General features: G+C 42.2%; 1 protein-coding gene and 1 long non-coding RNA gene across 8 annotated transcripts in view; one reads left to right on the forward strand and one right to left on the reverse strand.

Annotated features, from left to right (window-relative positions):
* Positions 1-13,903, reverse strand: part of LOC146399656 (uncharacterized) — a 186,081-nt gene that overhangs the window by 136,707 nt on the left and 35,471 nt on the right. The window lies entirely within an intron of this gene.
* Positions 1-13,903, forward strand: part of LOC110255361 (interferon-induced very large GTPase 1) — a 51,514-nt gene that overhangs the window by 7,791 nt on the left and 29,820 nt on the right. For 3 of the 6 annotated variants that reach the window (XM_021062330.2, XM_084974820.1, XM_021062327.2), the window contains exon 2: positions 9,798-9,854. The exons of the other annotated variants lie outside the window; for them this stretch is intronic. The gene's annotated coding sequence lies outside the window, so the exon portion shown is untranslated. The remainder of the gene's footprint in view (positions 1-9,797; positions 9,855-13,903) is intronic. 6 annotated transcript variants of the gene reach the window in all.

Below are 13,903 nucleotides of genomic sequence, written 5' to 3' on the forward strand. Positions count from 1 at the left end.
GTAACATCTTCTCCTTGGATGGATCCCTTAATCATTAAGTAGTGTCCTTCTTTGTCTTTCTTTATGTCTTTTGTTTTAAAGTCTATTTTGTCTGATATGAGCATTGCGACTCCAGCTTTTCTGTCATGTCTATTGGCGTGAAATATTTTTCCCCACGCTTTCACTTTCAATCTATATGTATCTTTTGTCGTAAGGTGAGTTCCTTGTAGGCAGCATATTGAAGGTTTTTGCCTTTTTATCCACTCAGCCACTCTGCGTCTTCTGATTGGGGCGTTCAGTACATTGACATTTAAGGTGATAATTGATAGATGATTATTTATTGCCATTTGAACCTCATGTTCCAGTTGATTCTATGGTTCTCCATTCTTCCTTTTTTTTTTTTTTTTTTTTGGTTGGATGGTCTCCTGTTATTATCTGCTTGAGTGTATTTTTTTTTCATTCTGCCCATTTTTTGATGGGGTTGTTTGTATTTTTGGTGTGGAGCTGCAGAAGGTGTTTATAAATTTTGGAGAAGAATCCCTTGTCAGTCGATTCATTTGCAAAGATTTTCTCCCACTCTGTGGTCTGTCTTTGCGTTTTGTTTAGGGTTTCCTTTGCTGTGCAGAAACTTTTCAGTTTAATTAAGTCCCATTTATTTATTTTTGTTTTTACTGTCATTACTCTAAGAGGTGGATGGATCTGAGAAGACGTTGCTGTGGTTTATGTCTAAGAGTGGTTGGCCTATGTTTTCCTCTAAGCGTTTTATAGTATCTGGTCTCATATCTAGGTCTTTAACCCATTTTGAGTTTATTTTTGTGTATGGTGTTAGGGAGTGTTCTAATTTCCTTCTTTTCCATGTGGCTGTCCAGTTTTCCCAGCACCCCTTATTGAACAGGCTGTCTTTTCTCCATTGTGTATTCTTGCCTCCGTTGTCATAGATTCGTTGACTGTAGGTGCGCAGGTTTAATTCTGGGCTTTCTATCCAGTTCCACTGATCTATGTATCTGTCTTTGTGCCAGTACCATACAGTTTTGATGACTGTTGCTTTGTAGTATAGTCTGAAGTCAGGGAGCCTGATTCCTCCAGCTCCAATTTTCTTTCTCAGGATGTCTTTGGCTAGTCTGTGTCTTTTGTGCTTCCAAACAAACTTTAAAATATGTTCTTCAAGTTCTGTGAAAAATGTCCCTAGTAATTTGATAGGGATCACATTGAATCTGTAGATGGCCTTGGGAAGTGTAGTCATTTTGATAATATTGACTCTTCCAATCCAAGAGCATGGTATATCTTTCCATCTATTTGTGTCGTCTTTGATTTCTTTCATCAGTGTCTTATAGTTTTCAGAGTACAGGTCTTTTGTCTCTTTAGGTAGGTTTACTCCTAGGTATTTTATTCTTTTGGATGCGATGGTAAACAGGATTGGTTCCCTAATTTCTCTTTCTGCTCTTTCATTGTTAGTATATAGAAATGCAATCAATTTCTGTGTGTTAATTTTGTATCCTGCAACTTTGCCAAATTCATGGATGAGCTCTAACAGTTTTCTGGTAGAGTCTTTAGGATTCTCTAAGTAGAGTATCACATCATCCGCAAATAGTGATGGTTTTACTTCTTCCTTTCCAACTTGGATTCTTTTTATTTCTTCTACTTCTCTGATTGCTGTGGCTAGGACTTCCAAAACTATGTTGAATAGCAGTGGCGAGGGTGGACATCCTTGCCTTGTTCTTGATCTCAGCAGGAATTCTTTCAGCTTTTCACCATTAAGAATGATGTCAGGTGCAGGTTTGTCATATATGGCCTTTATCATGTTGAGGTAGGTTCCTGCTATGCCTACTTTCTAAAGGATTTTTATCAGAAATGGGTGTTGGATTTTGTCAAAGGCTTTTTCCGTGTCTATTGAGAGGATCATATGGTTTTTATTCTTGTTTGTTAATGTGGTATATCACACTGATGGATTTGTGGATATTGAAGAATCCTTGCATCCCAGGGATAAATCCCACTTGATCATGATGTATAATCCTTTTAATGTATTGTTGGATGCGGTTTGCTAGTATTTTGCTGAGAATTTTTGCATCTATGTTCATCAGTGAAATTGGCCTATAATTTTCTTTTTTTGTGGTATCTTTGGTTTTGGTATCAGGGTGATGGTGGCCTCATAGAATGAGTTTGGGTGTGTCCCTTTCTCTGCATTTTTTGGAATAGTTTCAGAAGGATAGGTGTTAGCTCTTCTCTAAATGTTTCATAGAATTTGCCTGTGAAGCCATCTGGTCCTGGACTTTTGTTTGTTGGAAGTTTTTCAATCACAGTTTCAATTTCAGTACTTGTGATTGGTCTGTTCATCTTTTCTATTTCATCTTGCTTTAGTCTTGGAAGATTGTACTTTTCTACAAATGTGTCCTTTTCTTCTAGGTTTTCTGTTTTATTGGCGTTTAGGTGCATATAGTGGTTTCTTATGCTCTTTTGAATTTCTGTGATGATCATTGTTACTTCTGCTTTTTCATTTCTAATTTTATTGATTTGAGTCCTCTCTCTTATTTTCTTGATAAGTCTGGCTAAGGGTTTATCATCAATTTTCTTGATCTTTTCAAAGAACCAGCTTTTCGTTTCATTGATCTTTTCTATGGTTTTCTTTGTTTCTATTTCATTGATTTCTGCTCTGATCTTTATGATGTCTTTCCTTCTACTAACTTTAGGTCTTGTCTGTTCTTCTCTCTCTAACTGCTTTAGATGTAAGGTTATCTTGCTTATTTGAGCTTTTTCTTATTTCCTGAGGTGGGCTTGTATTGCTATAATCTTTCCTCTTAGAACAGCTTTTGCTGCATCCCATAGGTTTTGGAGAGTTGTGTCTTTGTTATCATTAGCATGTAGGTATTTTTAAATTTCCTCTTTGATTTCTTCAGTGATCCATTGCTTGTTTAGTAGCATGTTGTTTAGTCTCCACGTGTTTGTGTTTTTTGCAGTTTTTTTCTTGTTGTTGATTTCCAGTCATATAGCATTGTCAGAAGAGATGTTTGATAGGATAGCAATGGTCTTAAAGTTACTGAGGTTGGATTTGTAGCCCAGGATGTGATTGATCTTATAGAATGTTCCATGTGCACTTGAGAAGAATGTGTATTCTGATGCTTTTGGATGGAATGTCCTATAAATATCTATTACGTCCACCTGCTCTAATGCTTCATTCAGGGCCTGTGTTTCCTTATTGATTTTCTGTCTGGATGATCTGTCCTTTGCTGGGAGTGGGGTGTTAAAGTCCCCCACGATGACTGTGTTACTGTCGATTTGTCCATTTAAGGTTGTTAGCAGTTGCCTTATACATTGTGGTGATTCTATGTTGGGTGTGTAGATATTTAAAATTGTTATAATATCTTCTTCTTGGATTGATCCTTAGATCATTAGGTAGTGACCTTCCTTGTCTCTTAAAATATTCTTCATTTTAAATTCTATTTTGTCTGTAATGAGTATTGCTACTCCAGCTTTCTTTTGATTACCATTTTGCATGGAGTATTTTCTTCCATCCTCTCACTTTCAATGTATATGTGTCCCTACAAGTGAAGTGGGTCTCCTGAAGACAGCTTATATATGGGTCTTGTTTTTTTATCCATTCAGCCGGTCTGTGTCTTTTGGTTGGGGCGTTAGGTCCATTAACATTTAAGGCAATCGTTGATATGTACGTTCTTGTTGCCATTTTATTAATTGCTTTAGATTTATTTTTGTTGTTCTTTTTTCTTTCCTTCTCCTCTTGTTCTCTCCTCTTGTGGTTTGATGACTATCTTTAGTGTTGTATTTCAGCTGATTTTTCTTCTTGGTTTGTGTATCAATTGTGGATTTTTGATTTGCAGTTACTCTGAAGTTTTGATATGAGTCTCTCTCTATATATATATGAAATTGTTTTAAGTTATTGGTCTCTTAACTGTAAGTGCATCTCCAGTGTCCTGCATTGGTACTCTCCTCTTCTCATGATTCTGATTTTGGTGGCATGATTGTGCATGAATAATTTTGTAGCTTTACTGGTGAACCTCGTCATTTGTGGTATTTTTGTTTCTGGTTGTGGCCTTTTCTTTTCTGTCTAGAGAAGTTCCTTTAGTATTTGTTGTAAGGCTGGTTTAGTGTTGCTGAATTCTCTCAACTTTTGCTTATCTGTGAAGGTTCTGATTTCTCCTTCACATCTGAATGACAGCCTTGCTGAGTAAAGTAATCTTGGTTGGAGGATTTTCCCTTTCATCACATTAAGTATATCATGCCACTCCCTTCTGGCCTGCAGAGTTTCTGCTGAAATATCTGCCGATAACCTTATCGGAATTTCCTTGTATGTTGTTTGTTTCTTTTCCCTAGCTGCTTTCAAGGTTTTCTCTGTCTTTAATTTTGGTCAGTTTGATTAATATGTGTCTTGGGGTGTTTCTCCTTGGGTTTATGTTATATGGTACTTGTTGTGCTTCCTGGATTTGAGTGAGTGGTTCCTTTCCCATGTTAGCGAAGTTTTTGGCTATTATCTCTTGGAATATTTTTTCTGTCTCTTTTTCTCTCTCTTCTCCTCCTGGCACCCCTATAATACAGATGTTGATGTGTTTAACGTTGTCCTAGAATTCTCTCAGACCCTCTTCATTTCTTTTCAATCTTTTTTCTCTTTTCTGTTCCTCATCAGTGATTTCCACTCATCTTTCCTCCACCTCGCTTATTCATTCTTCTGCTTCCTGTTCTGCTCTTGGCTGTTTCTAATGAATTTTTTATTTCAGTTATTCTATTTTGCATCTGTTCTTAAGTTTTATATCTTGTATCTCTTTGCTCAGTGTTTCCTGTAAATTATCCATCTTTGCCTCCAGTGTCTTGCATCATCTTCATCATCATCATCAGCAGCAGCAGCATCTTCATCTTCATCATCATCAGTCTAAAGGCTTTTTCCTGGAGGCTGAGAATCTCCTGATCACTTAGCTGGTTTTCTGGAGTTTTTTTCTTTCTCCCTCATCTGAGTTATAGTTCTCTGCCTTTTCATTTTTATAGGTTTTTGGTGTGGTGGCCTTTTTACAGATAATAGGGTTGTAGCCTCTCTTACTTCTGATGTCTGCCCCCGTGTGGCTGAAGTTGGTATAGGGGCTGCTCTAGGCCTCCTGATGGGAGGGACTGATATTTGCCCACTGGTAGGTGAAGCTGATTCCTATCCCTCTGCTTGGTTGGGCTTTGTCTCTGGGTGATATTAGAGACAGCTGTGTGCATGTGGGTTCTTTAGGTAGCCTGTTTACTGATGGGGAGGGCTGTGATCCTACCTGGATTGTTGTTTGACCTGGGACTTCTCAGCACTGATGGGTGGCACCAGATTTTCCCGAAATGGTCACCTCCAGAGAAACCCACGCTGCTGAATATTCCCAAGAGCTTTGCCTCCAATGTCCTTCCCTCACAACAAGCCACATTCACCCATTTTCCCAGGAGGTCCTCCAAGAACTGCAGGCAGGTTTGACCCAGATTCCTACAGAGACTTTGCTTTGCCCTGGGACCCAGTGCACGTGAAAGTCTGTGTGCGCCTTTTAAGAATGGGGTCTCCGTTTCCCCAACTCCTGTGGAGCTCCTGTACACAAGCCCCACTGGCCTTCAATACCAGGTGCTCTGGGGGCTCTTTCTCCCAGTGCCAGATCCCCATACATGGGATTTTGATGTGGGGCTCAGAACTCTCACTCCTGTAGGTGAGTCTCTGTGAACCAGTTAGTTTCCAGTCTGTGGGGCTTCCCACCCAGGAGGTATGGAGTTGCTTATATTTCATAATCGCCCCTCCTACCTCTTGATGTGTCCTCCTCTTTATCTTCTGGAGTAGGATATCTTTTTGAACGCTTCCAGCCCATTTGGTTGAAGATTGCTCAGCATTTGGTTGTAAACTCTGTTTTTAGGAGAGAAGTTGAGCTCCAGTCCTTCTATTCCGCCATCTTAATCCCATCTCCCCTAGATTATTTTTCATTTCAGTTGTTGTGCTATTCATCTTGCTCTTTAAATCCTCTAGCTCCTTGTTAAACATTTATTTTAAGTTCTCAATCTGTCTCCATTCTTTTTCCAAGATCATGGATCATCTTTATTATCATCACTGAATTCTTTTTCGGGTAAATTGCCTACCTCCTCATCATTTAGTGTTTTGTGTATTTTTGTCTTGTTCCTTTTGCCTGAAAGCTGCTTATTTTTTGTCTCACATTTCTGTTTATCATCCCCTTGAGAGTAATTACATAGGTGAAGCAGCAGGTGCCCAGTCCTAGAGTTCTCGGGGGTGGTAGTGGTTCACATGTACCCAGAGCACGTGTTGGGAGCAGCAGTTCACACTTCTCCTGGAGCTGGGTGGCCACTAGGGATAAGATCTGTGAGGCAGGTGGCAGTGATTCACCATTTACGGGACTGCTTTTGTAGTTCACAGGGGTAGCAGCATCTCTTGCAGTCCCTCCTGCTAGCAGGTAGCTTTCAGGGCTATTTTCTGTGCCTTTCAATGTCAGCAGTTTCTCCTGCCGCCCCTCCCTTTGCTGCAAGACTCTAGGGACTGCTCTCTGTAGCTGTAAAGACAGGTACCGCTGTTCTGCCATCACTCCCCTTGCTTGGCCACTCTAGGGATCTCTCTCTAAAGCCCCAAGGGTGGGGGGGCTTCTCCTTAATTGTTGCTAAAAGGCTCTCTCTGTAGTTGCATGACATGTGTTCCTGGTGGTCCCTCCCCCCACCTTGCTGCTGGTAGGAGTGCTCTCTGTAGCTGCTGTGGATCAGAACATGGGTTAATGGGCCTCACCTGGCTTCCTTGGTGTGGAACAAGTGCCACAGATGTGCGCCTTTGCGGGACCACTGGTGGAGGCCCTGTATCTTGTGCTTTTCTCCAGTCAGGCAGCCCACAGCTCCAGCAGGGAGCAGGCACCAGTGGCCCTCTTGCAGGAATGGACACTGCCACCAGCAGCTCTTCTGGTGCTGATCAGGCACCTCTGGCACAAGCCTCTGCACAGCCTCAGGCTGGAGCCAGGACGCCTGTGTTTTCCCTGCTCAAGCAGATTACATGGGGGATGGGTGCCACCACCGGCAGCTCTTGTGGCACAGGCTGGGCTCCACTAGTGAGGGAGCTATGGGCAGGAACCAGGAACTTTTGTCATTCCCCCAGAGAGTTACTCCACCTGCTCCAAGGAGTCTGTAGCCCTTAGGGTGGGACTGCTTCCCAGCTGTTGCTAGGCAGCCACTAGGGCCAAGTGGCTCCCCAAGCTGAAGCAGGCAGTGTCCTGCAGCTTGAGAAAGCACACGCAGGGAACAAGGCTGTAGTGCTGGATCCCACCTCTTCCTTCCAGCACCCCAAATGATGGTGTCTAGTCTCTAAGCCCAACTGGGCTGCCTCCACTTAGATGCGCTCCACTGTGGTCACCCTCTACTCTAGTCCCTCCAGGGTGTTTCCGCGTGGCCAGCCCTGGTCTTTTCCCACATGGCCAGCCCCAGCTTCCTCTTTGGGCCTGATCTCTAACACCAGAGTTTTAGTTGCCAGCACCTGCTGGCACTTGCCTATGGCTGCGTGCTGCCCACAGCGCTGACCATTTGTGGAGGATTGTCTCCTTTTTAATTGCTGTACACTGTTGTCTAGAGTTCCTCCTCTGTTTCTCACTGATCTCCTCACTGGTGGGGGAATTTCCTGGGGTGCAGGAGCTATTCCTCTTTCCAGCTCCCTCCTGGAAGAGCAGGCCTCAGTTCCTTCCCATTCTTTTTCAATTGTTTTTCTTCTTTCATTCTACCCGGTTTTGTAAAGGTTTTCTTGCTCTGTCATAATCCTGAGATCCTTTGTCAGTTTTTGGCACATTTTCTGTGCAAATAGTTCCATGTGTAGTTGCATTCTCAGTGTGTCTGTGGGAATAGGTGAGCCTCATGTCCTGCTACTCTGCCATCTTAGACCTCTCCCCATCACTTCACAGAGAGACCAAAGGGTATAATAAGCACTGAACAGAAACCATTACCAAAATCTTTCAGCACTGCAAAGCATGGGCAAAAAATCTTACCACCCGCACACAAGTCCTTCTCTGTAGGCAATAGTAAAGTTGACAAAAACTAAGGAACATTTTTTTGCTTCTCATCCTTCTTCCTACCACCTGTCTCTACTTTTTCATTTACACAACCCCAGCATCAGCTCTGAGGCACACAAAGCTACAAAGAACAGCTTGTTGACTTTGGAAACTATCAGAACAAGCACCTTATACACAGTGCTCAGATATACACACTATTTTATACGTATTTTTCTAGAGAATAAGTCAGAGAAAAGACAAAACATGATCTTGAACATGGATGTAATTGTGTGACTGTTAATAGATCCTTGCTGGAACTGACAAAGTGGACTTTTTTTTTTTTTTTTTGGAGCCGCGTGTGTGGTATATGCAAGTTCCCAGGCTAGGGGTTGAATCCAAGCTGCAGCTCACAGCCTAAGCCACAGCCACAGCAATGCCAGATCCCAGCCTCTGCAACCTACACCACAGTTCATGGCAGATCCCTGAACCCACTGAGCAGGGCCAGGGACTGAACCCGCATCCTCATGGATATTGGACAGGTTCTTAACCCACTGAGCCACAACGGGAACTCCACAAAGTTGACTTTCTATGTGACTTCAAAGTATTTCTTCCCAGACACTCTAGTTGGGAGTAGGAAGGAGGGATTCTGATATACTCCTTAAGTGTAAAGATGACTTCTTCCTGAGGAAAACACTAGTATGTTCTGGACCTACCTACACCTAATAAAGGGCTTTGCATTATTCTTCACAGAAATCATCTTATTAGGCTCTGTAAACACCAGGGACTAGATCTTTAGCATAGACTAAATATATACAATGATTTCCATATTATAATTTCCTTAATCAAAAGTCTTTTTAAAGGGGAGGGAGTTCCCATTGTGGCTTAGCAGGTTACGAACCCAACTACCATCCATGAGGATATAGGTTCAATCCCTGGCCTCACTCAGTGGGTTAAGGCTCCAGCGTTGTCATGAGCTGTGGTGCAGGTCACAGACACAGCTTGGATCGTGCCATGAGCTGTGGTGCAGGTCACAGACATGGCTTGGATCGTGCATTGCTGTGGCTCTGGTGTAGCTCCGATTCGACCCCTAGCCTGGGAACTTCCATGTGCCATGGGTGTGGCCCTCAAAAAAAAAGAAAGAAACTTACTTGTAGCATTCTGCTTGGTGATCAAAGTTTGGTTCCATTAGGGTATAAATCAACACTCCCAAATCACTGGTAGATCATCCCCTAATGTGCAGACCAATCAACAGTCTGCCAGCGCCCGGCAGGGAAGGTCGTCCTACAGAATATCTTCTGACACATTCAACTCCTGCACAACACCCAGCAGAGCTTACTCATGCAGACTCAAGAGTGAGAGGAGCCTGACAGTGAAACAGGACACATACTGACTCTCCATCTTCCAGTGCCAGATCTGAACCAGAGAATCTGGTGGACACAATCACTCTTGAGAAGCCTGCCTCCTCCCTGTGTGCCTTTGTCTGTGCCATTGAATTGACAGCTATGAGAATTCTAGGTCAGTCGGCTGAGTCCTAGGTCTTGGGAAGAAAAAGCAGCTGCAGCTTCTATCCTACCTTTTTGATTCCTCTCTAACCAATCTGGGGAAATGGCTATGAGATTTCAAAGGCTTAAGATGCCTTCTTGGGTCACAATCTCTCAAATGTCCTAGAGGAGAGCATCTCCCCATTCTGAGACAAGAAAATAACAGGACTTGCTAAGATTAGCAGAAAAGAGACACAGCATCTCCCTTAACTTTCAGGCCATACCAAAATGATAAAAGTTATTGTCTATGTTGCAGCAATTTCCATGGCTAATATTTCCTATTATCTCATGGCAGAAGCACCAGAAGATGGGAAACTAACTCCAAAAGTCAGCGGCCCTGACAGCCACTATGGTATGTGGTTTCAAGTTAAAGCTGGAGGGAGAAGGGAGGGGGAGGAGCATAGACTTAATTTAGGCCTTTCTGGCTTAATCATTGCTTTCATTCCACAAGATAAGCTTTTCAATTTTTACAGTAGCTTGACATAATTGTCATAAAAATCCTATATGTGTGCTCCCTGGAGTGGCTGAGCTGCCATTCTAATTTCACTCTTCAGGATCTCCTGGAGACTGGAGAATGCTCCTCTATCTTGGGATCTTCTCTTTTTCCTACAATTCCCTTCTCAGCCCTACAGGATCCTCTGGTCCTCTGGCCTCATTTATCCAATTCGAGCAGCCCTTGTCATTTCATAATGTTGCTGGTTTTTCTTTCCTGCTACACTTGCCAGTTATCTGGTTACTTTTGATCCTAGGATAATCTCAGCCAGAAAGCATCTCTGAAAATTTGCCTTTATCACTTGGAAGAGGTGTAAGCACCAAATGAATTCCATGTACAGAATAACCCAGCTACAGTTCCAGAGCCATTTAAACCCCAAGTCCATCCTGCCAACTAAACATCAGATTAGGAATGATAAAAGATGTGTTGAAGGTTATATGTATCTCCAGATAACAACCATCCTACTTGTTTCAATGGGATACACACCTTAGGGCTATGCTTCTCTCTTCATTCTCTTAATCCTTTCTGCACACCACCTCTTTGCACTGAAAAATTCCCTGGAGCCTAATCTGCATACATATTCCTTCTAAGTTCTCTGGTTTAGCTCTTCAAGTTCCCGAAAACGGCTCCTCTCTCCGATTTTCCGAAACTCTGAGGCACGCTGTTGTCACCAGGAGAAGCAGATTCCCCCTTGGTTTGGTGTGGCGACCTCCTCCCCCTCAGTGAATCCCAGGTCCCCTAGGCACTGAGATAATGGTTCTAACAGGGGCTTCAGGAAAATTAAAAGACAGGAGGAGTTAACATTTACTGAACCCTTAGTGTAGGTCAGACACTGGCCTGAGCACTCTATATATTTTGTCACTTGGCACACAGATGAGAATAGCTCCATGATGCCCTCCACTTGCTTCTAGCCAAGAGATTATGGCAAAGTTGACAGAATTTTTTAGATGCAATAAGGTCCCACATCAGGCTATTTTGTGTTAACCAGAGGATTACCCTGAGTGGCTTGATTTTATCAGGTGAAAGCCTTTAAAGGAGGATTGGAACTCTCTTTAGGTCAGGTAATTTTCCCTCCTGTTGGCTTGAAAAGTATGCTGCCATTCTGAGAGAGGCCTATGGAGACGGCCACATGGCAAGAAACTGTGTAGTCTTTAAGAGCTAAGAGTAGCCCCAATGAGAGTCAGCAAGAAAATGGGACCTTGACTCTATAACCACCAGGAAATAAATTCTGCCAACATGTATAGGCTTAAAAGCAGCTTTTCTCCAGCTGAAATTCTAGATGAGAATACAGTTCAGTCAACACCTAGGTTGTTGCCTTGTGATACCTTGGGCAGAGGACCCAGCTAAGTCATGACTCCAGAAACTGTGATAGAACATGCATGTTGTTTTAAGATACTAAATTTGTGGTGATCTATTGTAAACAATTAAAAATAACACAGATTTTAGTAGCTAGAAGTGGTATTGTAAGCCGATAGAGTAGGGGGGTCCCTGGAGAAAGAGAACAGGCGTGGCTTTCTTGACCAAAGAGAAGCCATTTTTGGCCTAAGCCATTTTGTGATCTAAGCCTGACCACAATGCCTGCCCTTGGATGGTGTCAGTAATTAATGGTCTTAAGAGAACAAAAGAATGCAGAAATGAACGGCTGTTATCCGGCAAGAAAAATAACAATAGCAAATTAGCAAAACTCCCAGTTCTCTTTCAACAGTAAAAGTTAGCCTCAAGAGTTTAATCACTAGATCAGCTGGAACCTGAAGGATGATAACGCTGATCTTTTCTGACTCTCAGGACTTCAATCATCTAAAGCTTGGACTCTATCAGCCTCCCAATCCCCTTTATGAATATCCATGTACCCTTAGCTTAAAACTTCTCCAATTTTGCCATTCAGGGAGACACTGCTTTGGGAAAGATCCCCAGTATTCTCCTTACTTGCTGGAAGTAATAAACCCTTCCTTCTCCCATACTTTGGCTTGGTTGTCTCATGTGGCTCAAAGCCAATCAAGAGGTGAACCTGGTTTTTAGATTATACTACCTAAAAGCAAGGAACAGCTTTGGAATCATACAAGTGAGCAGAGGCCGGGACAATTAAATCCTCTGACTTGATTTCTCATAGACGGTTTCTGTTAATTTTTCTATACATGGGCCCTCTTTCTTGTTTCTTCATATGCTTTTAGATTTTTCTGTGGAAAATGGACACTAAATATTATAAGGTGGTAACTCTGGGAATCATATTCTTCATGATCAGAGATTGTTTTCATCGGTTTCTCTGAGTTTTACTTCTTCAGTGGTTTCCCACTTTTTTCTACAAGGACTGTATTTGTGGTGTGTCATCTATGAGGTGCCCTCCTTTAGCTTAGGTGCAGGTCATGAGTTTATGATAGAGATTTTCCTAAATACATGGAGGAAAAAAATCTTCACATACTGGTTCACTCTTTAACATTCTTTCAATGCCTAGACAAGCCCTTTAGGACTCTGCATTACCCTTTCTGTCTACCCTGAGCCTAAGAATTAGTTAGAAATAAAAGCTTTGGTCTGTCTGGGATTTTCGGAGCATATATTCTACCCAGACTTTGCACATGACTTTCTAAATTGCCATATAGAGGTAGTTATCTAATGTTCTACTTCCACACATAATCTCTCTCCCCAGTCTTTCCTCCTAAATTTGCAGCATGTCTATTATTTGTCTGAACCTTAGTATCTTCCCCCAGACAGCAGGGATTATTCATTCGCCTTTCTTGTTAGCAAGAAATGTGCCCTCCGCTTGGCTGCTTTTCTGCCTAAAGAAGCTCTGTGCTGGGGCAGGGAGCGGAGGGGCTGCCTTTTATCAGTCCTTTGGTTAGTCCCCAGAGAGCTCAAAACACACAAACACAATTCTTTGAGAACAAGGTCAGCTCTCCTTTTGGAAGCAGGGACCACGGTCTCACACTGAAGATATGCACTGATATCTTCAAGACCTTGGTCAAGCAGGGGAGGAGGTGGCCCAAAGGCAAGTAAAAATGATACAACATTCCCCTACCATTCTTTTTTTTTTTTTTTTTTTTTTTGGCTTTTTAGAGCTGCACCCGCAGCATGTGGAGGTTCCCAAGCTAGGGGTCCAATTGGAGCTACAGCTGCCGGCCTACGCCACAGCCACAGCAACAGAGGATCTGAGCCGCGTCTGTGACCTACACAGTTCACGCCACAGTTCACAACAATGGTGGATCCCTGACCCACTGAGCGAGGCCAGGGATCAAACCCTCTACGTCATAGTTACTAGTCAGGGTCATTAACCACTGGGCCATGACGGGAACTCCAACTTTTAAGTTTAATAAGGTTTCATTAGTTTAGGAGACAAATTTTTAAAATGCTATTATCATGTAAAAGACTGTTCTATGTTTTCCTCTAGGAGTTTTATGGTTTCTGGACTTGCATTTAGATCTTTAATCCTTTTGAGCCTAATTTTCTACATGGTGTGAGTAAAATTTCCAGTTCATTATTTTACATGTAGCTTTCCAGTTCTCCCAGCACCACTTACTGAAGAGATTGTCTTTGCTCCACTGTATATTCTTCCCCCTCTGTTAAAGATTAATTGACCAAAAGCGTGTGGGTTTATTTTCGAGCTCTCTGTTCTTTTCCACAGAGCTATGTGTCTGCTTTTGTACCAGTACTACACACTTTGATTACTGTAGCTCTGTAGTATGTATAGTCTGAAGTCAGGGACTCTGATTCCTTCAGCTCTATTCTTTGTGCTCAAGACTGTTGTAGCTATTCAAGTTTTTTTTGTGTAAATATAAAGTATATGATGTGATTATTTGATATATTTATATATTACAATATGATTACCAGGGTAGATAGTAAAACATCTATCATATCACAATGTTATAATTTCATTACTGTAATCGAAACCATTTTGATCTAGTCTCTTGGCAACA

The sequence above is a fragment of the Sus scrofa genome, chromosome 9, assembly GCF_054392235.1.
Source record: "Sus scrofa isolate SSC_HxYL_T2T_F1_AM1 chromosome 9, Sscrofa_HxYL_maternal_Yorkshire_Landrace_v2.0, whole genome shotgun sequence".
Classification (NCBI taxonomy): domain Eukaryota; kingdom Metazoa; phylum Chordata; class Mammalia; order Artiodactyla; family Suidae; genus Sus; species Sus scrofa.